The following is a 23445-nucleotide window of genomic DNA, read 5'->3' on the forward strand; positions in this document are numbered from 1 at the left end:
TGTGCCCGCTCATGAGTGGTGACATAGAGTCTGATTCTCTGTCGGCTAACTGATAAGGATCACATCAAACATTTCCATTCTAGGCATCAACCAGGTATTGTAGTACCTCCAGGAATGGAGAACTTCCCCACCTGTGGAAATAAATGTTCAAAGAATTACGAGATATTGAAAGTAGCGCTTCACTGGGAAAGTCGGTAAAGTGGCGCTAATCTGTGTGATTGTGAATATATCGAATGTGGCCACTTCGAGACCACTCTGCCTTGCTTTATTTAGTTTTTTTTGTTATTTTTATCCTTTCACCCTCGTCGCGAGGCTGCACTTTGGAATGTATAAATTACACTATTGAGCACAATCCTTCATTAAAAAATGCACACATTCCTTCATTTTCACACGGACAACACTGCACAGCAAGTGCTTTGGGAGATTTCCGGTTGGCTGTAGAATGACGCCTGTAATGCAATTTTTTTTACACAAACCCAACAAGGGAACAATACTTGCTTTCCTTCCACTTCACTCAACCCCACAAAGAGATGAGCAAAATACAGAGCAGCGCAGAGATTTCCAATGAAGCTTTTATCACAAAGACATGGCTGAGTTTCCTCTTGAGGGACAGGAGAGACTCCAGAACAAAATGCAAACATGATTTACACCTGCAGTGAAGACTTGTTGATGTCCAGAAGACCCTGTGCATCTGGGGAGCACGAGGATATGCCTGGACGGGCAGGGACAGGATATGCTATAAATAAAGCTTCCCTGCTCCTGGCGTGCTGTGGACTTGACGCGATAGCAAAGACCACAGCCAGGAGACTGGAGCGGGAGGGAGGACAGAGATAATAGCGAGATGGGGAGGAGGGGTGAGATTGGCGAGAAAAGACAAGGCAGAGAGATGGAAACGATCAGAAAGAGAGGAGAAGAAAGTAAAGGAGAAAGTAAAGGGTTAGCACGTGAATGGAAAGGCTGGGAAATCGGTGGAGGGTAAAAGAGAAGAGAAAAAGAATGGAGGGAGTAGCCCTACTGGGAAATGCAGGCATGCACTAATAAAATTACAACAACCCAAGTGAGAAGTGCTGATTCTCTCATGCAGTACAGCTGATAACCTGACAAGTGCTGACACCGTCTCAATGCATGCACTGCAGGCTTTCCGAGAAGTGCATTCTTTATCCGTGCACTTTAGTTAGAAGAACACACATTCCCTGGCCTTCGAACTGTCTGTCCCTTTCAATTGCTAATTATGAGAATTTGTGTGCATCTGTTCCATAGCACGGCTCTGATGCAACTCTCGGCTTGGCTGTAATAAAAAATTGTCCTTGCATTTATATAGCGCTTACTACCCCTGCCGAGGCACTGAAATAATATTTGCAACATTTCAATGCGGAGCCCATCACTTACTTTTTAGGTCTCGCTGAGCCAGCGCATGCGCTGCTCCGAGACATTTAGTATCGGGGTTTTCAAAGTGCTGCCACAGGCTTTTGGTGGCCTAGCGCTTGCGTTCACGCGAGCATGCACTCGCGCAGCCGCCATCTGCCTCCCTTCCAGCCCTTTGAAAACCCTGAAACTTTAAAAACCCCCAGTCCATATCTCACCACGTAACCTGCTTTTTAAAAAATTTCGCACACAAATCTCGGGTTGCCAATGCTTTTTTTTTTTTACTTGCAGCGCTCATACACGCATACATCGCTTTCACTTTCACGGCCGTGCGGCCAATGCTTGTTGTTTACAGCTGCTCATGCAGCTGTGAAAATAAACTACACCAGTCCAAAAAATGGCGGCTCATCGATCTGAAATCGCAGCTCGGCGATGATTGCATTCAGGTCACTCACGGTTACTGGAGAAAGTTGTCTCGCGAGGATGGCGCAGGCACGTACTTTAGTTTTAACCTTGTACTCGCTCTGCAGTTCACCTGTTAAGCCCAATGGCGCGCATAAACATTCGCTAATGCACGACCCCTCGCCAGTCTCTTACTTACATTCTTATTTTACATTACATCGGTTTCTTCGACTTGTTTTTTAAGCGAGAATACCAAGGCCGAACAAATAAAATTGGGGTTGTTAAACTAGTGGAAGTGAAACCTGAGCTCGAGAATGTATCGCCTGAATGAAGGGTCACTGGACTCGCTCTAGCGGCAGGGGTGACGCAGTAAAGCGCCGTGGTGCCTCTTCTTTGTGAGAGAGTCAGGAACAAACGGGATTTCAAGATACTCTCAAAGACCACTAGCTACATTTGGAGACACATGCGTAAAATCTTGCATGGGAAAATCAATAATCTGTAGAACTGTTACAATGTGGAAACAAACAAGGAAGGCTACATTTATCACGTCCCCTTTCACTAAATGCTTAGCTGCGAGCTGTATAAAATACTTGTGCAATTGTATTCTGATATATTTAATCTTTTTTTTCCAAAAAGAGTACAAACTACTGAAGCAAAATACATATAGGAAATCTGTGTACCGAGATTGCATCTGTGTAGCGCTCTATAGCCCTGACGAAGCGCTGAGGTACAATACAGGCAGGAAGCTCAAGGCAGTATCGAACAGTAGCATGCTTCACCATGGGATGGTGCTATGTTGGAAGTGAGATTTGTGTCAGAAATGTTTGCAGCATTGTGCTTTTATCCTCTGGTGGGTCACAGCGCCTGATAATGTGATGGAAGGAAAAGGAGTGTGCGCTGGAGCAGAAGATCACCAGGGCTTTAAGTGGGCTGGGTCCCTCCGGGTCTCAGACCTGGTAGTAAATTAAAACGGACTTTGAAATGGTCCCTTTCTGACCCTGTATTCATGTCCTTCACTTTTGAAGCAAACACACTGGCCAGTTTCTGAACAATGAGTATAAAAAGTCGTGAAGCTACTCCATGCCGTTCCTGCTTCTATTTCACATGGTTTCCTTAATCTTGCATTCACGATGGTTTTTACTTTTTTCAGGATGTTGTATTACTTGGTTCCCGGTGACATATTACTGTTGTCTACTGCATAATTGGAACTGAGTCGCATCTATGGGTTTATAATGGTGCACAATTGATTTGTGTCTGAAGGCAGTGCACGTTTCTCTCAGTGTCTGTCTGAGCAAAAAAGTGTTGAGAATATGTGCTCATCCAATTCTTGGCCTCTGTGCAAAGCGAACAGAGCAATGGTCACGGATGCCAGTTGCAGTTGTGATTCTTTGCAAATGTGTGGCTAGGGTGGCACTCTGTGCAAATTATAGTGTATATGTTTAAGCAACACCCTTAATTATAGAGGCCCTGCCAGGGCTTTCAGCGGGATGAAAAAACGGTCTCAAAGGGGCGTGGTCAATGTAATTAAGGGCTTGGCTAAAAAACACATCAACTAAAAATCTGTGCTTAGAATAGTGTGCCGCCCGACTGGTATTTTGCTGTTTATGTCATTGCATCCATTTATATAATGCAGCAACTATCATTACCCCTACAACAATCCAGGACTATTGGCTTTGTCAACGGTTGTTAGTTGCATAAGAAAAATAAAGAACATCTATGGCTTCGTCGTATATAGAAAACTCTTCTGTTCTGAAATGATGAGACTGCGAAAGTACCAACACCTGTCTCTTGGAAGTTTCTTCAAAGTCAGTGAAGGGTGGTATTGGTGCAGAGTTAAGATTCATTTTTCACCCTGATGGTGAGGGCAAAATGGAGAGCCCGATGGAGACCCGCGCCGCAGCACCCAGCCCACTTGAAGCCCTGGGCCCTGCCCCCTTCATGGACCTCACACCATCAATCCTCACCTTGTGCAGATCCAATCAACATTGAGCAGGGATTTCCACCCTCTTTTATATTAAGAACAACTCATGCTCAATAGAAATCACCCTGAGCTACAAACATAAATTATCAGAGTTAGAATAGTTACCACTTCAGACAAGATTAGATTACTAGTAGTGACAACCTTAGTGCCTCAGGCAGGTCGCAACAATGTAAAACAAGCACTGGCATAGCCAATAGGTCTCGCCTTTGGGACCTTATAAGTGTTTAGTTATCCAGCACAATATCCTTGGTGCAACAACATCACGTGTTGCATGGCTAAACACTTATAAGGTCCCAAAGGCGAGACCTATTGGCTATGCCAATGCTTGTTGTAATTCTTTCCAGGTTTCCTTCAAAATTCACAGCCCACTTGTTCAGGGCACACGTGGCCACAGTTGCCTTCCGCCTCATTCCTGATTCTAACCGTGATGATTAAAATACAAGGGCTGTGAGCATGCGGCTTCTGCAACAGGTGTCTGCTTTCGAGGCGCTCTAGACTGCTACTTGCACTTCCTGGTGTCTGATCGTGCACCAAGCTGGGCGGTCTGCTTAAGGAGATGTGATTCCCCAAACGAAATGATTCTGGTGCATGAGGCCACGGGGCAGCTTACTCAGCCTCCGGAGATATGTTTGATAATCACATTCAGAACTTTTACAGGGACAAGGAATAAAAACAACAAGCTGAGATTGTCCCGGCAGCTTCCAAAGTGAAAGCGCGCACAGTGCACGGAATATAAACAAAACACGTTGTCCCGCCTGAAGTAGGACAAACTCAGTATAGAAAATAGTGCTTACAACACCAAAAAAGCATTTGCAAAGCAATAGGACTCGCATTTACGCAAGACCTATTGCATTGGAAACGGGAGTGCGGGCGGACGAGAAGGCACAAATGAGAGTGCGGGAGGGGGTGGGGGCGGAGAAGTCGGTGCGCTGTTTGTAAAGCTGGTTGGAATCCGCAAGGGGTGAAGGGGTAAAGCAATGCTGCTGCCCCTTTTCGGTGCCTGCTCTGCCTGCTGGTTTAAACCTGCTGCACATATAACGGTGAATAACTGGAAACTGGGGGCATTGGTCGCCGGACGCTGGTCTGCTGGTCTACTTGCGAGGTAGGCGCGCTGGGTTTTACCCAGTCCGCGCTCGCTCTGATATACCTCATCGGTGCATTTACTGTAATCCTGATGTGATTGCTTTGTAAGACTGTGAAGGGGCAAAGCTGACTCTCCCTCCTCATATCCCACGATCCCACGATCCCATGATCCTCACTCTCTCACTCAGTAGTGACCTGAAAAGTGAAATCTTTCAGAGAATATTCAGGGCATTTAAAAGCGTGGTTAAAAGACACATTCCAGATGGCGACAGGAGTGAGGGGCAAACAGTCCAAGTTAGAGCTGGGTAAGGAGGTTAAGCTCTTAACCCCGATCAGATCTCCATTAACAACAAAGGGAGAGAGAAAAAACAAAAGGAAAAATTAACAAAAAGAAGCCCTAAAACAGAAGGCGCTGGAGTCCACTGACTTATACAGAAAAAATAAGTATAATGTGTTAAGGATACAGGCTGAGAATGACGACAACGAGGAAAATGATCAAGAGGAGGGCGAAGAAGACGAAGAGGTAGAGAGCTTGACCCTATCTGAGCTATCTGCAGAACTGAGCTTGCTCGCTGTTGGCGACAAAGAAGAGGATGATGCGAAAGTCAAGGGGACAAGAATGGACAAGGGGGGTAAAAGTATGGAGAAAACTGACAAAACGGTCATGGCTGCTAATATGTCCTCTACTGCCTGCCACGAGAGTCGCCCCACCCCGAAACAATACCCTCTCTTTTCAAAACCCCTTCTTCAGCAAGGACAGTCTTCAAGTACTCCTACGCACGGGGGGTTAAAGCAGGGGAGTTCAAGTGCCACTTTAGAGCATGAAGTCTTTAACACTGAAGGTATAGTAAGCAGCCCCACAACGCAGAAGATACCGACAAGGCTAGAAGATGTTGCATCACCCACACCAACGGTTCCAGCGGTTCCAACTGTGATCTCCTCCAACACTTCCCTTTCCTTCCATCCTCTGCTGCCACCAGCTATAAGCCCAAGCCCAAACTCAGGCTCAAGCAGCAAGCAAACCACGATAGCTCCAAGTCAAGCCCTAAGCCTAGAAGCCTCCCCGATCTCCCAAGACGACAGCTTGCTTGCCCTTCCGAGTGCTACAAAAGCAAGCACGATGGAAGATATCCTAGTTACTATCCTCCAGGAACTAAGAGACTTTAAATCCTCTCAGGCTCAGGAAATTTCACTCTTACTCAGCAGGCTTACGAAGATGGAGGAGTGCCTTGGCAACATTCCTTTGAGGGTCTCTGAAGCCGAAGTTCGGATATCTTCTCTAGAGGACTCTTTAACTACAATTCAGAAAAATCTTGCGGAGGCTAATAGAGAGAAATCGCACTTAGAGGAAAAACTCCAGGATCTGGAGAATTATAATAGGAGATCTAATCTACGACTCGTAGGCATACCAGAGGGCCTTGAGGATAAGGACGTAGTCAGGTGGACAGACTCTTTATTGAAAAAAGCTATCCCTGAGATGCAAGGCGACTTGACTATCACAAGGGAGCACATAAACCCAATAACTTGAAATACCCCCGTACAATTCTGCTTAATTTTTCAGACTTTAGGGTAAAAGAAAAAAATCTAAATACCGCATTTTCTAAAAGAATTTTCAATGTGGAGGGGGTGAACAATTTTCGAATTTTTGGTGATATGTCGGCAGCATCTGCTCACAGACGCAGGGACTTTGTGAAGCTAATCAACTCTTTCAAGAGCAAGGGAGCCCAAGCCATGATAGTGCAGCAATCGAAACTCAAAGTCTTGGCTAAAGGAAAATTCTTTATATTCTCGGTCTTACACGAAGCCCAAACATTCCTCGACAGCCTCAGGGGGTAATTAAATTAGTTGCTGATTCTTGCTGAAGTTATTATTACCTTAGGGCGGTCACTTGATGGAAATAGGAAGCACACAAGGATGCAATGAGATGGCATCCAAAAAGAAGACACAACAGAGAAGGACGGAAGTGGGACACTGGGGTTTCCGTCCACTCAAGGGGGGAGGGAGGGGGGGTTAAGGGGGGGTGAAGAGGGGTGTAGCAAGGGGGGGAAAAAAGAGAGTTCAAAGGCAATATGTTTTTTCACATTTTAATGATTATTTATTTTATTTTTTTCTCATCTTGCACAAATAATATCTCGCACTCGTCAATTCTGTCCATATGGATCGTGTTAAGATGACAAGACCCTATAAGTATATCCGCCTATTTTGCACTAGGGGGGGCTTAAAACCTTCAAGCCCGTGCTGCTTTTTGGACTATTTTGCTGCTTTTGTGCATATTTGCACAGACAACGGTACTTTATATTCATACAGTCTATTTTTTATATAAGATAAGATTTTATAATGTCTTGTATAATGAATGGTAGGTTTCCTCAAATAACACCACCTTACATTTTTGCTGCTTACTTGCATATTTGCACATTGAAATTTAGATTCTACATGTGTTGCTTTTTACTGTTTTATATATATAAATATTATTTATTAGCTTCATATGTTGCTGCTGCTGTATGTCCATTTGCACATTTGCCCATTTGCACACTTGCATATTAGCCGAGGGTTATGTCCAATATTTTGAACAACAAATAACATGGTGAAATGTATTTCTTTAAATGTTAATGGCCTAAATAACGTTCGTAAAAGGAACGCTATTGAGTGCTGGTTGAAAAACCTTATACCAGACGTTATCTATTTCCAAGAAACCCATCACAAAGATCAGGCAGAGTCAGCTAAACTCTTCAAAAGCTGGGCGGGCTATAACATATCTGCTCCTGCCGGGATGGCTCAGAGAGGAGTTTCCATATTAATAGGGAGACATGTAGGTTTTAATCTCGAAGGGACGTGCATAGACCCCAGAGGTAGATGGGCAGTTGCATATGGTAAATTAAACAATGTTAATGTTATTCTTGCCACAATCTATGCACCAATCTTGGACGACCCTCAAGCTATTCTACAGGTTAAGCAGGCATTAACCGGTCTTTCTGGGCCAATAATTTGGGGGGGCGATTTTAATCTATTACAAAACCCCCGACTGGATTCTTCCAAGAAAGACCGCCGACAGAATAAACCCCAGGTTGCCTTAGCTGTCCAAAGTTGTAAAATTGACCTGGATGTTATTGATCATTGGCGTAACTTAAATCCTACCAAGCGCGAGTATACATGGCACTCAGCAAAATATAATTCTGCATCAACGCTGGATTTTTTTTTTATCATCTCATGACCTACAATTATATAATCACGCCTATCTACCTAATGCTTTTTCAGACCATGCAGGCCTTTGCATGGAGGTCAATTTGGGGAATTATGAAGCAAGACCCACAAGTAGATGGTTTTTTAATAAACTTAACCTTCTCGACCAACAATGGTGCACGGATATTAATGAAAAGATAGAGCATTTTTTTTAATACAGAATAGAGGTACAGCCCCATTAAATATAATCTGGGATGCATTTAAAGCCACTCTACGTGGAATAATTACTTCTAAAGAAATTCCCAAGCTCAAGGCAAGAAGGGAGGAGAAAACCAAACTCCAAACTGAACTCTCGCAGGCAACCCAAGAGCACTACAGGGTCAGATCTATGATCTCTGGACACAAACTCCACGAGGCGAAGTGCAGGATGAAGGACTTTTATTATGATTTAGGTGAGATAAATAGTAATTCACAAGCACAAAAGATCTATGAGGAGAGTGAATACACAGGAAAGCTGCTGGCCTGGCAATCTAAAGAAAAGCGGGTACGAAATAGAATAGATCAGCTTATTGATCCCATCACTAAAGTACAAGTCAAGAACACCATTTCCATCGGTGAGTTGTGAGGGGATATATCAAGCGACCGAGGGGGCTACATCTGACTCTATCACGGAATTTCTACAGCCACTTGAAATACCTAAAATAGATGCTGAGGGTAGGAATTACCTTACACAGGATTTTACACTATTAGAATTAGATGCAGTGATAGAGTCCTTCCCAAATGGCAAGGCCAACGGTGAGGATGGCCTTCCCATTGAATGTTTTAAAAAATTTGGGGGAACATTTCGTAAGGAACTTTTGGAATTAATTAATAACTTACTCCAAGGAAGTCCCCCACCGGACTCCTTTCATACAGCGGTGGTGGTCAGTATTTTAAAAAAAGGAAAAGACAAGGAAAATATAAATTCATACAGACCGATTAGCCTTCTGAATACAGATTATAAAATTTTTACAAAACTTTTAGCAAATCGATTAAATAAAATAGTAGGATCTCTGGTAGCATATGATCAGTGTGGTTTTATCGCAGGCAGGCATCTTCATTCCAATACTACATTTTTACTGGAGGCACTAGATTTTAAAACTAATAAGGTGAAGGCTCAAATTTGGTTTTTAAACGCGGAGAAAGCCTTCGATCTAGTGTCTTGGGACTGCCTGTTTGCAATTTTACGTAGTTTTAATTTTCCGAATGTTTTTTTCTTTTACGACAATTGTATATGAATTCTAGGGCACAAATTATCGTCAATAATACTAATATTGGGTCATGTGAGGTTACTAGAGGCACGCGACAAGGATGCCCCTTGTCGCCAATTCTATTTGCATTATTTATTGAACCTCTAGCGATCGCCATCAGGAATATTAAAGCTGATACTGCCCCAATATTAGGAATGACAAACATAAAATTGTACGCGGATGATATTGCCCTTTTCATAGACTCTAAACCCTCAAGTCAACTGAAGATTTTAAAAATCTTCTCTGACTTTCAAAAGCTTGGGGGTTATAAAATTAATGTAAGCAAAACGGAAATTATTCTCCTGAACTGCACTATAGACACTTTAGCTCCAGAATTTAGGCGGATATACAACACGGATCCAAAGAGATATCTTGGAGTACTCTTATGGGATAGCCCAGATGATCTCTTTTCACTTAATTTTTTACCTTTATTAAAAAAGGTGGGCTCACTCTTAGATCGTTGGAATTTATTACCCTTGTCTCTTATGGGGCGGGCATCGCTAATTCGAATGTCGGTGTTACCCCTTTTTAATTTCCTTTTTAGCGCAATTCCCTGCGCAAACCAGGCCTCATACTTTAAAAAAATAGAAGCTTTGATCTCCTCTTTTTTATGGGCAAAAAAATCTCCCAGATTAGCACTGAGCACTTTATATTTATCATCCACACAAGGAGGGCTGTCCCTCCCAAATATTAAGGAATATTAATTTGCGTCTTTTGCACATTATAGCCACAGGTTTTTTTTAGATTTGCATGAGACAGATAATTTTTTTATGAAAAGGATGTTGTTAGAATTGAAAATCCATGACCCGGTCAGAACTACGAAAGATCCAAAAAAAGTACGATATAAATCCCTCCAGTGGATTTTCAAGGTGAAAACTCAGTTTTTAAAATTTTATGACTTACCCATTATAAGTAATAAGACGAATTTAATCAATTTTAGCTTGGGAGATGCTTGCTGTATGGACAAAAAATATTAACACTTTGGAAGGAGAATGGTTTTAAGAAAATTGAAGACTTCATGCTGGGAAATAGGTGGAAATCCTGGGATGAAATTCATAGCCAGTTAATCCACTCGCACCCAACGCTGAACTGGTCCTTTATTAGGATAAATCCAAAACTCACAGAACTCGATATTGGAAATTTATCCAATAAAGAAAATATTTCCTCTATCCTTAATAATAACATACAAAAGAAAATGAGTTTCTGGATTAAAATATTAAAAGAAAGTAAGGACCAGGACTTCTATAGCAAGATTATTGAAAGATGGGCAAAGAGGGAAGATATTACAATTAATCAACAGGTATGGGACAAAATAAATAAATTTAATAAAACCATCTTTCGAGGAGCAAATTTTAAACGTATGCAATTTTACAACAAATGGTTAATATATAAAACCCCATCCTTTTTACATAATATCTTCCCTCAAGTAGCCGACAAATGCTTTGGTTGCGATGAAAAAGGCACTTGGAAACACATTGTCTGGGAGTGTCCAAAAATCCAGGTTTTATGGAAGGAAATAGAAAAATATCTTTCAATCATTCTCAAAACTAATATTGTATTTGATGATCTAATTCCCCTCCTAGGTTGCTCTTATATCCATACTCAACATGATGAGTCCCTTTTTATAGCTTCTCTAATAGCTAAATCCCTTATATTACAGTCCTGGAAAACAGATCTTGTTCCATCCTTTCAGGCATGGAAGATAAAACTACTCCGAATCCAGGATAGGGAAAGAAAATATGCTCTTAGATCAGGGGCCCTTAAAAAAATATGATAAATATTGAAGGGTGTTTGATCTTTAAATTTGTCCTGCTATTACTTAACTAGATTTATACTTCTGCGAGAACATCTATTTGTTTCCTAGTCTATAACGACTGTCTCGTTTTCGCACATTGCACTTTACAACTTAGCTCTGGATTATTAACTGAGAAGGCGCTCATTGTATTTAAATACTACGTACTGTTTTTATTCTAACAAAATCTTTCGAATATTAATGACAGTTGATTGATCGTTTGCTTATATACAACCCTGCACTTTATAATTTAAATGTTAAAATGACAATCTGTATGAATGTTTTCAGTATTCTCTTTCTCGCACTGTATTAATCGGATTCGACTGTATCCTATATTGTATTGTTATATTTGAACTCTCAATAAAAAAAAAAAAATTAAAAAAAAGTTAGAATAGTTACCACTTCAGACAAGATTAGATTACTAGTAGTGACACCCTTAGTGGCTCAGGCAGGTTGCAACAATGTAAAACAAGCACTGGCATAGCCAATAGGTCTCGCCTTTGGGACCTTGTAAGTGTTTAGTTATCCAGCACAATATCCTTGGTGCAACAACATCACGTGTTGCATGGCTAAACACTTATAAGGTCCCAAAGGCGAGACCTATTGGCTATGCCAATGCTTGTTGTAGTTCTTTCCAGGTTTCCTTCAAAATTCACAGCCCACTTGTTCAGGGCACACGTGGCCACAGTTGCCTTCCGCCTCATTCCTGATTCTAACCGTGATGATTAAAATACAAGGGCTGTGAGCATGCGGCTTCTGCAACAGGTGTCTGCTTTCGAGGCGCTCTAGACTGCTACTTGCACTTCCTGGTGTCTGATCGTGCACCAAGCTGGGCGGTCTGCTTAAGGAGATGTGATTCCCCAAAGGAAATGATTCTGGTGCATGAGGCCACGGGGCAGCTTACTCAGCCTCCGGAGATATGTTTGATAATCACATTCAGAACTTTTACAGGGACAAGCAATAAAAACAACAAGCTGAGATTGTCCCGGCAGCTTCCAAAGTGAAAGCGTGCTCAGCGCACGGAATATAAACAAAACACGTTGTCCCGCCTGAAGTAGGACAAACTCAGTATAGAAAATAGTGCTTACAACACCAAAAAAGCATTTGCAAAGCAATAGGACTCGCATTTACGCAAGACCTATTGCATTGGAAACGGGAGTGCGGGCGGACGAGAAGGCACCAATGAGAGTGCGGGAGGGGGTGGGGGGCCGAGAAGTCACGGACTGCGGGGGGGGGCACGAGAAGAATAGTGTTTGAAGTAAAGGGCTAGTAGCCATGGAAGGATACAAATGACAACAGGGCCTTCATGAGCTGGGACTAACAAGCCTAAAACCAATCGGAATGCAGCATTTAGGACCTAAGCCAATGAAAAAGATGGGCGGAGAGTGGGCGGAGCTTTCACAAACCTTCTGAATACTGCATGCCTCGCAAAGCTGCAACGCTAGGCGCGACCTAAAAAGCGTGAAATAATTATAATCAACCAATCAAGATGGTATAAGCATCCAAGCTGCCAGAACTATTTCCGTGCGAGCGGCTTTGGCTAAGATACCGGAGAAGCTGATAAATCGCCAACTATCCGGCTATTTAGGACACAGTTGCTGCATCCTTCTCAGTCAGGCTCCCGCCCTGGCTTTAGCAGTGAATCCATCGTGATGTTAATCACACACCGCATTAAGCTGGCGGTGGATATGGGAAACAGGTGGGCTGCTACTCTCAGATCGATCTGCGGCTTGTGACACAGTATTCTTTTGTGGCGGTTTGGAAATATTGGCGTTAGCGGAGCCGTGTTAGCCTGGTTACAGCCGTTTCTGTCTGGTAGAAGCCAGTGGTATGGACGGTCCCTTATGCCTCAGATCCTTCGCCTCTAGGATTTGATGTCCCTCAGGGTTCTGCCCTGATCCAACGTTGTTCCAAATATATATGACATCTGTGTCTATACTAGTAGAGTCCTTCGGCATGTAAATTATGTCCTACGTCGATGACACCCTGATCCTCCTCACTCTAGACAGAAACGTATTAAATGCTTTTAGCAGATACACGGTTTGTCTAACGGCGGTATTTCAATCGATGCACTTCAGCAATTTACAACGCAATACGAGCAAGACGGAAATGATTGTCCCACCCCCACCCATCTGGGATGGTGAATGCCGGCCTAGCCTCGTTCCAGTCCTGCCTGCCCCGGCCCACACTGCACGTATTTTAGGGATGAAGTGTGACAATCAAGCCTCTTTAGGTCCACAGGTTGTTGGCGTTGTAGGTTCCTGTTTTGGACTTCTGACATTCCTAAAGAAATGTCTTTATTTGCTTCCACTGCAACATCAGAAAATATTAATCCATGCCCTTATCACCGCTCGGCTTGACTCTGTCAGCTCTCTGGATTGGGGTTTACCAGCTTATCCACTCAGGAGACTTCAGCGGGTACGCAATGCCGCAGCGCGACTTCTGCTAAAACTCCAGAGAGGTGACCACATCCACCCTCATTTAAAGGACCTGCAGTGGCTACCTATCAAGGAACAAGTGCAGTCCAAGGGGCTCACGCTGGCTCACAGGGCCTTCTATCAGCCAGGTCCGTGGTACCTGGCCAACCGGATAATCTCTTATCCGCCGCCAAGAACCCCTTCCTTCTTGACGCTATGATGGCGTTGGTCCCGCGAATAAAAGGGACGAAGTGGGGTGGCACCCCCTTCTCCTTTCTTGCTTCCAGGGACTGGAATGCTCTTCCTTTTCACCTTTGGGCTACGAAGAATGCGCTCTCATTCAAACGGAGTCTTAAGACCTGGCTCTTTGAATTGGCATATCGATAATTGGTTCAGCGTGATGGTCAGTGAACCTGTCAGCGCCACGACAGTCATTGAGTAACTGTACGCTATGTAAATCTGGTGCTTGATTGACGGGAACTATATTTTTTAAATTGTATAAAAGTACATTTTCTAGTGGGAACAGTATAACACACATATATATACACAGAGATAATATATGATATAAGGGGGGCTACAGTGAGAGGCGTCAATAATCCTAGCTGTATTAGCCTCATACCCACCTATCCGGTATCTGATACTTTTTGTAGCTTGTGTAGTGTTGCGTCTAGTAGTGTAAAGTATTTGTATTTACTGTAAGAGAAGCGCCTGGTTGGGCATTCATATTATTGCGCTGTTGTGTGTTTGTTTAGGTCTTACCTCTCAAGAAACTTGTACCCGTTCACCATTCCTACAACTGAGAGTCAAAGGCTGAATGTGTAGAACATGTTCCAGTCTTGTAGAGCCATAGTAGGACAGACTCTGGGACAGCAGAGGACTATAGCCCCCACGGCTATGGCCCAGTAAACCCTGCCTGCCCTGTGGCCCCACCAAACAGAGTCTACAATGTGTGAGCAATGTCATAGTGTAATGTCCATCCATGCAATCTTTGGCATTGTATCTGATCCATCGGCAAATGCCTGACCCTACACCCTCTACTAAAGACCTTGGACTACCCTTATCCTGTCGTTTATCCATGTGACAGAGGTACCTTGTCCAGAATCGTACAAACAGCCAATGATAAAGGTACAAATGTCAGGCCCGCCTCTAGCACGAGGGCACCGGCCTATCACAATGTACCTGGGATCCTTTGACTCGTTGTCAGTGTGATCGAGGTGCCTTGTCCACAATCGTAGAGCCAATGATAAAGGTACCAATGTCAGCTCCGCCTCTAGCACGAGGGCACCGGCCTATCACAATGTACCTGGGATCCTTTGACTCGTTGTCAGTGTGATCGAGGTGCCTTGTCCTCAGTCGTACAGCCAATGATAAAGGTACAAATGTCCGCTCCGCCTCTAGCACGAGGGCACCGGCCTATCACAATGTACCTGGGATCCTTTGACTCGTTGTCAGTGTGATCGAGGTACCCTGTCCACCGTCGTACAAACAGCCAATGATAAAGGTACAAATGTCAGGCCCGCCTCTAGCAGTGGGCACCGGCCTATCACAATGTACCTGGGATCCTTTAACTCGTCAGTGTGAGATGTGACAAGTGCAGCTGGTGGCCCTTTACCAGGACAGTCACAAGCAGCACAGACCCTTCCACAGGGGCCAAGAAACAGCAGGTTTGCTACAACTGGGACTGCTAGTGAAGCGCGCAGATATTTATCGATGCATCGAAGGAAATGGGGATTGTACAAGGCTCAAGTTGGAACATAATAAAATCCAGTCTGAAATGCAGATCTGTAAATATAAGTCACCTTTGAGTCAGGAAGGGGCATCAGTAGAGTAATAACTAACTCAGGTCATTCTGAGGGACATCTCAAGATGGAGGAAAGTTCAATGACAGATGATATCAACACAGGTCTGTGGAGTCAAACAGCTGATGCCAAAAACGGTGCATGTTGGACGGAACACCAGATTTTCTTTGGACTAACACTGTGCCTGGGATATGTAACAGCCGTTCACCGCCCATAATCCTGCATGCAAAGATGAACTATTCTCAATTTGCCGCAAGGAAACAGAACACAGCAGCAAATGTATTCAATAGACAGTAAAAGCCCATAATCCTCTATGCGTGAAACAGATAATTACTGTATCTGTAAGGAATCATGAAAATACAGCGTCAAGTATATATAACAGCCATTAAACCCAGCATCCCCATGTAGAAAAGTATCCCTAGAGGAGCAAGTAAAACCCCATGCCCTGGAAATGTAAACAGCCATTACCACCCATAATCCACCATGTAAAAAGGAGCTATTCCCATTTTGAGGATAGGACGCATTAGTTACAGTGGCCTAAGTATCCATCCGCCTCTTAATGCCCATAATCCACTGTGCACAGAATGGCTCTTCCTGCTCCCCGATAGGAATCATACAAACACATCACCAGGGATATGTTACACTCGTTTAACACCCATCATTCCACAGGTGGGAAACAGGGGGCATATCAGCAACAACCGGCGATAATTATCGCTAAGCACACTTAGCGCTAGGATAATTATCTCCGGCTAGCGTGGATTTTTATCGCTGAGCTAGCGTGCTATTAGCAACACTTCTCAAAAGCGATAAAAATCCTAGCGCTAACTGCGTAACGTGAGATTATCGCTGGAAACCCAGAGATAATCTCACGCAATGTGGCGTTAGCTTGCTGATAGGGATTCACAAACTTATCCATGATATCCGCCCTCCATAGGATATCATGGCTAAGTCAGTCCTGAAGCAGGCGTAAGGAAAGTAGCGATAACAGGGGTTATCGCTACTTTTCCTGCCGCTATGCTTCATAGCGTGGGGCTTGATGATTTCTCCTCTCATGTCAGGTCAGGAACGCCCAATTTGCATCTCATTAGAGATGCAAAGCTGGGCAGTAAGATTCCCGGCGCTAACGCAAGGTTTCACGCGTTAGCGTGGCGTTGCTAATTAGGCGATAAAATTATCGCCGCCTTTCGGCCGAAAACTGCAGCTACAGCGGCGATAATTTATTAACGCCTCCTTGTAAATATGCCCCTTAGTCGCCTCATTGTCCTAATAGAAGTGGGTAAGGTAGGTGTCAGATATATCGAACAATCATTTAAAACTATAGCACCCCATGGTATAAACAGCCCCCGTGAGCTACATAAGCAGACACCAAACGGAGCCAGAGATATGACGTCATGTAGACTCAGGATTTCACATGAAGGAAAACTCTAAACTCATTTTCTAACAGAAACGCAGACTCTACCTTGCCAGGTGTGTGTTACAGAAATGTAACACCAGTGTTTGCTCATTTCAAAAGTGAATTTGAAGTGTCTGGCATGTAAATTCAAGCATTATGTAACTGTAACCGCATATTTAAATAGACTGTCTATTTTCTGACTCAAAAAAGTAACTTTCAGTGCTAATTAATTGTTATTGCCACACGTCAACCAATAATTCTTCTTGCATAAAATGTTATGTGTCCATTACTTCTGACATCAATGGAACAAAACATCACATCTTGGTTCGTAAAACATCACATTTCATGCATAGGTGACAAGATCCTGAAAGGCGCAGGATGTGTCTGTCTACAAACCAGGTAAGAGTTCATGAAAAGTGTGTGTTGTGAGAAATGGAGCCCTGGGGTGTCAGCAAGCACACAAATAACATGTTGTTTTCTTCGTATACTGCTAAACTGGAAGCGTCACTTCTTTGTGGGACTTTGTGGTCAGATGTATCATGGTTATAAAGTGTGCGCTGATCAGACAGAGGTAGTAAAGCCATAAACACATCCTGTTAGATAAACACTGACAACAGCTGAAGAGCAGTGAACATTCACAGTAAATAGGTGAGTGTGACCCCGCTCTGCCCCCTGTGGACACTTAAGGGAGTGCAGCCCATCAGCCCATCCTTCCATCGGCCCTTGAGTTTCTCCCAAGTGCCTGTCCCTTTATTTACTCCTGCTGCTCATCCTTCCACACCCTGATTTTCCAGTTGTGCAACGCCGACCAGAGTGCAGGGTTCAAGTCCTTATCCTGCTAGAAACTAGAGCTGGGTGAACCAACAAGTTAACAGGGAGAGCCGAGCCAGAGCCGAGCCAAGCGTCTGGTGCGGATCTTAGAGCTTGTGCACCAGCCGAGCCAAGGGTCTGGATCTTAGAGCCCATGCACGAGTCAGAGCCGAGCCAAGGGTCTGGCACAGATCTTAGAGCCCATGCTCGAGCCGAGTCAGAGCCAAGCCAAGGGTCTGGCACAGATGTTAGAGCCGTGTGTAGGAGAGTAGGATCTGCTTCACATGGGTACCCCCACTTTTTGCTGGTGTTTCAATGTTTTTCGACCTTAGTCTGGCTGTGGCCCTGCTCATCAGGACCACAGCCTAGCTGCTTCCTCTCAAATGGTTTCCATGTACATTAGGTACATATCTAATGTGATTCTGGAGTGCCTTATAAGCCTCTAGTATATGGTATACTATGCACCTAGGGCATAGGTACCTCAGAGGCCTACCAGGGGCTGCAGCATGTATTATGCCACCCCTGGGAAACACTCCAAAATGGCACCACAGGTCTGCTGCTGCAGCCTGGGTAAGGGTGTGCTTGCACCCCTTACTGTGGTATAGGCTACCTATATCACTGCCCTATACAGACACATAAAAACCTATAAGCCACTCCTATGGCAGTCCTTGACAATCCTGAAGGCAGAGTGATTGGTTTTATGGGAGAGGGTGCCCAAGCATGAGCTGAGCCCCTCTGCAGCTTTCGGAAATACTTCCTTATGGATGTTCTGTGATAAGTGCATTATAACCTCGCAGTAAATGCTAACTTTGGGATGGCTGCATCAAAACATATCGTGTTTGGTGTCAAACGCTATGGAATACTACCCCCGCCAGTCCTGGTGGTGGGGGTAGCATTCCACCCTTCTAGAGGGAGAGACATGTTCACACTGGCTTAACCCGGTTAAATCTTTCCAAAGCCCTGGCATCACAAAATGGATGCCACTGCCACAGACACGGGTCTGGCCTCCTGCTGCTGGGGGAAACTCCAGCAGGGGAGGCCTGGACAATAGGTTTCCTGTCACAGGGAGGTGTAACCACCTCCCCAGACAAGCAGATGTGTATTGGGGCAGGGTGGGTGCATTCACAGAATGCTTTTGAGACACTGCCTGGGGCACACAAGGTGTCCCTGTGCATAGCCCGGTTCAAACTGGTTGCAGGGGAACTCAGCACCTGCTCTGGCGCGAAACTGGACAAAGTGGAAGGGATGTAACCACCCCCACCCCATGCCCACACATAGGTGGAGCCTTAGAGTTAGTCCATCCCTAAACTTAGTACAAGTATAGGAATCCAGTCCCTAGGACTTTAGATTACCCTGGACGAACCTCTGAAACATATATCCTGGACCTTCGACTTTCTATCTCGACTGGAAGACGGAAGAAATCTCCCTTTGGGGTCAAGGAGTGACTCCCCTGCTTGTCAGGCACCAAAGAAGCAACTGACCGGTCTGCTATTCTGAAGCTCCCACCGGACGCCGAAGTCTCTGCATCCCCAGAGGTGGATTTCCAGACTTCCCCGAAGCTACCCTGAGTCCACAGCAAAGCTGAGGCCCGAGGCTATCGTGGGTAACGTGGAACCAGGACCCCTGGACACCGTGAACTTTTGCAGCAACACTATCTTCCTGGTCATCCTCGAAGTTGTGCTTTGGGCTCCGAGTAGCCCCAGCCTTGAGCACCTCCTGCACTGAAGCTTGTTGGTCTCCACTCCACGAGTGACCCGTGGGCCAGCTTCCAGTGCGACCGCTTGAGGCTCCTTCGCGATCACTAGCCCGTTGGCTAGCAGGTCTCCACGAAGGCAACTCCACTTCTGCTGAGGCTTTCCTGGTTGCTCCAGACTTGCTCTTACTTACCTTTGCTGGGTGAGTCCATCAGACCTTGCTGGTCTGCACCGCAGTCCTTTCTCTGATTTCCTGTGACTTGCCGTTGCCAAGGCTTGTTGGGTCCTTTCTGGTCACCAACACCGCAGCACTCGACTGACTTTGTGGCACAGCTCGAATCCAGCTCGTGGACTTCGTCGACGCCTCCTGGACCTCGTGGCCGAAGAGTCAAGACACCCATCAACTCACCTGAAGCACCCGACATCTGTGGGCATTGGTCCATCCTGCCCTAGGTCACTGGCAAGTGACCCAGACTCTGTCCCATCTGCTTTCAGGTTCCTTACATCCTAGATCCAGGCTTGGATCTCTCCGGACACTTCTCCTCTTCACGGCAGCAGCAGTTCTTTGCAGGCTTCCATTGAAATCGACTACGCGACCCGACACCAAAAGACACCTATGCACCCGGCTTCCCTGGGTGAGGTAACTTGAGTAACTTGAGTACTCCGGTACTCTCGTGGGTGCTAGCCCTAGAGCTTCCTAAGTCCAAGAGGGTTTGGTCCTGACTCGATTAGAAGTGTCCCTAATCTTTAAAATTCCAACCGCGACATTCCCCATGGAAGATAATAGGAACCCGCGGTTGTGTTTCCACACTGCATACAGTTCCCGTGGGTCCCCTGTGTCACTACCTTGGGTGGTTCCTTGGGGTCCCAGCGATTCTAGAGGCAATAGGCCTAGTGCCTATTACAGTCGTGGTTCTTATACCACTTTTTTAGTATATGGTTTGGTACGCCCCTAGGGCTCAAACGTGTATTTGTGCTTTTACTGATGCTTGATCACTTGTAACTTTAGTACTTCGAACTCCAGTCTCATAAAGAGACTAGAGGGGTGTGTTTAACCTTAAATACATATATTTTGATTATATACCTGGTGTGGTTGTCTTTTCATTTGATCATTTAAGAGATTATAGACTGGTAAAACAAGCTGCTTTACGTTCCCTCAAGACTTAGCCTGAAGGCTGCTCTCCATAGCTACCACCAGGATAGCTTTCACATAAGGTTGTCTTTAACCATTCGCCATAATGGGTTGTTTGGACTGATACAAGGTGCTCACTAGAGCTAGTGGACAGCATATATCAGGTCACCTTCTCACACCGTGCACGAGCCAAGCCAGAGCCGAGCCAAGAGTCTGGATCTTAGAGCCCATGGTCGCGTCAGAGCCGAGCCAAGGGTCTGGATGTTAGAGCCTATGCACGAGTCGGAGCCGAGCCATGGGTCTGGATCTTAGAGCCCATGCACGAGTCGGAGCCGAGCCAATGGTCTGGATCTTAGAGCCTGTGCACAAGCCGAGCCAGAGCCGAGCCAAGGGTCTGGCACAGATCTTAGAGCCGAGCCCGAGCCGAGCCAGAGCCGAGCCAAGGGTCTGCAGAGATCTTAGAGCCGTGCACGAGCCAAGCCAGAGCTGAGCCAAGAGTCTGGATCTTAGAGCCCATGCACGAGCTGAGCTAGAGCCGAGCCAAGGGTCTGGAGCGGTTCTTAGAGCCGTGCACGAGCTGAGCCCGAGGCGCGCCAAGCGTCTAGATCTTAGAACCGTGCACGAGCCGAGATAGAGCTGAGCCAAGGTTCTGGCGCGGTTCTTAAAGTCGTGCACGAGCCGAGCCAGAGGCGCCCCAAGCATCTGGATCTTAGAGACGAGCACGAGCCAAGCTAGAGCCGAGCCAAGGGTGTGGCGCGGTTCTTAGAGCCATGCACGAGCCGAGTCAGAGGTGCGCCAAGCGTCTGGATCTTAGAGCTGTGCACACACCGAGCCAGAGCCGAGCCAAGGGTCTGGATCTTGGAGCCCGGGCACGAGCCGACACAGAGCCGAGCCAAGGGTCTGCACGGATCTTAGAGCCATGCACGAGCCGAGCCAGAGCTGAGCCAAGAGTCTGGATCTTAGAGCTCGTGCACGAGCGGAGCCAGAGCTGAGCGAAGAGTCTGGATCGTAGAGCCGTGCACAAGCCGAGTCAAGGGTCTGGCGCGGTTCTTAGAGCCATGCACGAGCCGAGCCAGAGGCGTGCCAAGCGTCTAGATCTTAGAGCTGTGCACGCACCGAGCCAGAGCAGAGCCAAGGGTCTGGATCTTAGAGCCCGGGCGTGAGCCGAGCCCTGGAAATATGTGTTATGTACATCACACAAGAAGCCACATAAAATAGAGTAAAGTGGCTTTAAAGGCTAAAAAGTATATCTCTTTAACATGTGGAAGCTTTGACATTCATAGGGCTCATCATAGCCCTGCACTGAGACGTAATTATGAAAAGTGATACTTCTGTACAGCTGGTATCCTGAACTCACATACTCGAAAGTTCTTTCATATATGATAAGGAACTAAAAAGCGTTTTGGTGACAAAGAATATCTGCCTAAGATCATACAATTTAAGCAGGGGAGCTGTGATTTATCCTGGTTTTCTGGTTCACTCTGTACAAATCAGCCAGTAAATGGAATATGTTTGTGTTTTCTTATGTCAAGGTTTTGGTTTTGTCCCTTAGTGCATTCTTCTGCAGTTTGTTGAATATAGCGTGACCTCGAGCCGAAGGTTTCAGAGCGCTTTACATGAGCACCAGTTACATTACTCAAGGTCACGTGCATTGTTCAAGGCAGCCTGGGGAGTTTAAGAAAAGTGCCCAGAATCACACGATGTCAAACGGATGCTGAGACTGAAGCTGGTTCCTGAATCCCAGAGACGGCAGCTCTGGCCTCAACACCACATCCGTTTAGAGGGAGGGAGGCAGAAGCCACAAGAGGGCCCCAGTGCCCGTTATGAACCAGCTTCCGGCTCGAGCCTGGCTCGACTCGCAGAGGCTCGCCCACCTCTGCTAGAATCGACCCTTAGTGACCCCCCTTGTACACACCCAGGAGCGGGGTTCAGTGTCTCATGCTGCGAGGGTCGCTGTACGCTCAGTGCGCTTCAACTCGCTTTAGAGAGCGAGAATGACTAATGAGGCAATCCAATGAGGGGGCCACGTGGGGGCCCCAGCGCTGAAGACGGCCTGACTTTCAGCCCCCCCCCCTGCAGAAACCACACGCCCCCACCCCAGAAACCACACGCCCCCCCCCAAAAAAAAAAAGAAACCACACGGGCCCCCGCACCAAAGCCTGTCCCATCCGTGGGGCATTCACTCACAAGACTCAATGAAAGAGAAGGCCCCGGCCTCGGAGGACTGACTGCCGAAGCCCCTGAGGCTGAAGCGCTGCTCGGACACATCAGTGGCGACGAAGAAACACACGATGGACAGAGGCGACGAAACAAAAGAAGGACACTTACCTGTGGGTTCCGAGGAGCTTCTCAACAAGACGACCCCCGACCAGACCCTGCAGGGAGGGAGGTAAGGAAGTGCACCCGCACGAGTAGGTACCAGCCTCGGGCCCAGGTGCAGCCCCAGTCCCTCCCGATGCCAGGGGCCCGGAGACGTGACCAGGAAGGGCGAGGCGGGCTCGGGTGAAAGTGCAACTCAAAGACAGGTGGCGACGAAGAAAGATAAGAGGGACAGAGCAGTGCTTAATTTGTAAAATATGAAGTGCAGGTGCTCAAGTATTGGTTGGAGTCACACCTACGTTTCCCTGGCCCCACCCACATCCTCCACTGGCTCCACTCATTTACTCTATTGGCTCCACCCGCTTCCTCAACTGGCGCTGCTAAAAGTCAGAGTAATACCCGATCTGAATTTCAGCAAGGGAGCCTTGATTATAGTAAGGTTTTGATAGCAGGTTCCCATCTCCTGTGAACATTTTGAAAAAGATTACAACAAAGTGCATGTAAAGCACACATTTGGAATATATTAGCTAAAGTTAGTACACAGAAGGACCAGTGCAAAAAACAACTTGTTCACTGAGAGTCCAGGACAAAAACAACTTCTTTATGGCATCCAGTGATAAAACAACGTTGACACAGAAGGAAACATGTATAAAAACATTTTTACAACTTGTGTCTGACAGTCTAGTACTAAAACAACGTTTACACAGGATTACCAGTGTAAAAACAACATTTGCACGGACAGTCCACTACAAAAACAACGTTCAAACATGAAGACCAGTGTAAAAACAT

The 23445-nt window shown here is 45.8% G+C and overlaps 1 protein-coding gene across 1 annotated transcript in view; it reads right to left on the reverse strand.

Moving 5' to 3' along the window:
• Positions 1-22922, reverse strand: part of LOC146822548 (NACHT, LRR and PYD domains-containing protein 3-like) — a 221077-nt gene extending 198155 nt beyond the window's left edge. Inside the window, exon 1 of the mRNA XM_085613663.1 lies at positions 22666-22922. The gene's annotated coding sequence lies outside the window, so the exon portion shown is untranslated. The remainder of the gene's footprint in view (positions 1-22665) is intronic.
• Between the last annotated feature and the right edge of the window lie 523 nt (positions 22923-23445).

This window comes from Triturus cristatus, chromosome 6 (genome assembly GCF_964204655.1).
Source record: "Triturus cristatus chromosome 6, aTriCri1.1, whole genome shotgun sequence".
Lineage (NCBI taxonomy): Eukaryota > Metazoa > Chordata > Amphibia > Caudata > Salamandridae > Triturus > Triturus cristatus.